The sequence below is a fragment of the Musa acuminata genome, chromosome BXJ3-1 (genome assembly GCF_036884655.1).
Source record: "Musa acuminata AAA Group cultivar baxijiao chromosome BXJ3-1, Cavendish_Baxijiao_AAA, whole genome shotgun sequence".
In the NCBI taxonomy this organism is placed as follows: domain Eukaryota; kingdom Viridiplantae; phylum Streptophyta; class Magnoliopsida; order Zingiberales; family Musaceae; genus Musa; species Musa acuminata.
The window spans coordinates 17,090,001-17,092,093 of NC_088349.1; positions in this window are offsets into that span (position 1 = coordinate 17,090,001).

The window sequence follows — 2,093 nt, forward strand, 5'->3', positions numbered from 1 at the left end:
GGCCGAAGGTTTCGGGCCATGGGTTCAGGCATCGGGCCAAGAAAAGCATAAATTATACTAAGGAAATCGGAATTACGAAGGTCAACCGACCGATTGGGCAATAGGCCGTAAAAAAGGACGATGCGCCGAAGAATCGGACGAAGCATCGATGAACCAATGACATATCATATAATATTTGATTCATGCTTTGTAATAATTGTCTAGATCGAAGTAGGTTTTAAGTGTAATTAGGTTAGAATTGGGCCAACTCAATTAGGGACCAATTAGGCCCAAGTTTGGGCTATGTTGGGCCAAGTGAAAGGTCCAAACAATAACCCAACAGATGGAACCATCGATGGTATAGTCTCCGAGACTGTGTCAGGCATGGTACCACCCAGACTCAATCTTCGAGACTATCAGGCGATGGTACCGCCCAAACACAGTCTCTCAAGCAATGGTACCGCTAGACTGGGCGGTGGTACCGCCTAGTGTTAGTGTTGCAAGTAATGGTACCACCCAGCACAAGCAGTGGTACCGCCAATACCTAGAAAATTGGGGATGAGACACTTTTAGGCTCCAAGTTTGAATCCACTTAAGGCCTATAAATACCCCTCTCATCCTTGGTTAAGACATACAAGCACAAAGAACTTAAAAGTAGGAAAACACTGCAACAATCACTTTGAGAGATTCCCTCCTCTAGCTCTAAATTTAGAATTCTATTTAGGGAGGAGTGAGTGCTTGTAAAAGGTTATATTCTAAACCTATAAAAAGGAGAAGAGGGGTGTAAAAGGGTAGTTGATCTTCGCCTATTGAAGGAAGATCGGTAGTGAAAGCCAGTGGCCTCGAGTGAAGATGAATCGGGAGTGGATATAGGTCACGACGATCAAACCACTATAAATTCCAATGTGTTCTTTCCTTACTGCTTATTATATTTACTACATTGCAAACTATCCAATCCTCTCTTCTCTATTCACTTGCAAACTTATATGAGTCAAACAAATGGTTTTCATCGAAAATGGTTTTTATCGTACGAAGATTTCTGACTCAACGTAATTTTACCGCTACACTATTTCACCCCCTCTTAGTGCCGACTCGATCCTAACAAGTTTAGGTCTAATTGAGTCGGTATTGAGGTGAAAAAATGTCAACTCAATTAAGAGCCAATTGGGCCTGAATCAGGGCTGAATTGGGCATATTGTTTGGCTCATCCAGTGTCCTGTAGCAGGATCTGGCAATGGTACCACCCAAACACAATCTTCAAGATTGTGTCAGGTGGTGGTACCTCCAGATTGGGCGATGGTGCTGTCCAGACACAATCTTCAAGATTGGGTGGTGGTGCCGCTCAGTGTTAGTATGTCATGTGGTGGTACCACCAGACTGGGCGATGGTACCACCCAATGTCAGACTGGTAGGTGGTGGTACCACCTAGTACTGGCGGTGGTACTGCCAGTACCCCGAAAACTCAGGATGAGATCGTTTAGGCTCTAAATTTGAATCCATTTGGGGCCTATAAAAACCCCACTCATCTTTGCTTGGTATACACATCAATTGAGAGCAAAAACGAAGGAAAATTCTATCGTAATTGTTAGGAATGAATCGACACTAAGAGGGGGGGGGTTTGAATTAGTGCAGTAGATAAAAACGTCGGTTTGAAAAATCTTCATACGATAAAAACCGATCTCAAAAGATAACTTGAAATTCAATGCTTGTTCGTAAGTGTAGTGAAAGAAAAGTAAGAAAGGCAGTTTGTAGTAAAAGTAGATTGCACAAATAGAAATGCAAACCGAGTTTTATAGTAGTTCGGTCGTCATGATCTACATCTACTCCCAATTTATTTTCTGTCGAGGCCACCAAAATCCACTAACAGTCTTCCTTCAATGGGCAAAGACCAACTACCCTTTTACACCCCTCTTCTCCTTTTCATAGGTTTAGGAGACAACCTTTTACAAGCATTCACTCCTATCTAAATAGAATTCTAAACTTAGAATTAGAGGAGGGGATCTCTCAAGTGTTTACTATAGTGTTTCCCCACTTTTTAAATTCTTTGTGCTTGTGTGTGTTAACCAGGGATGAGAGGGGTATTTATAGGCCTCATATGGATTCAAACTTGGAGC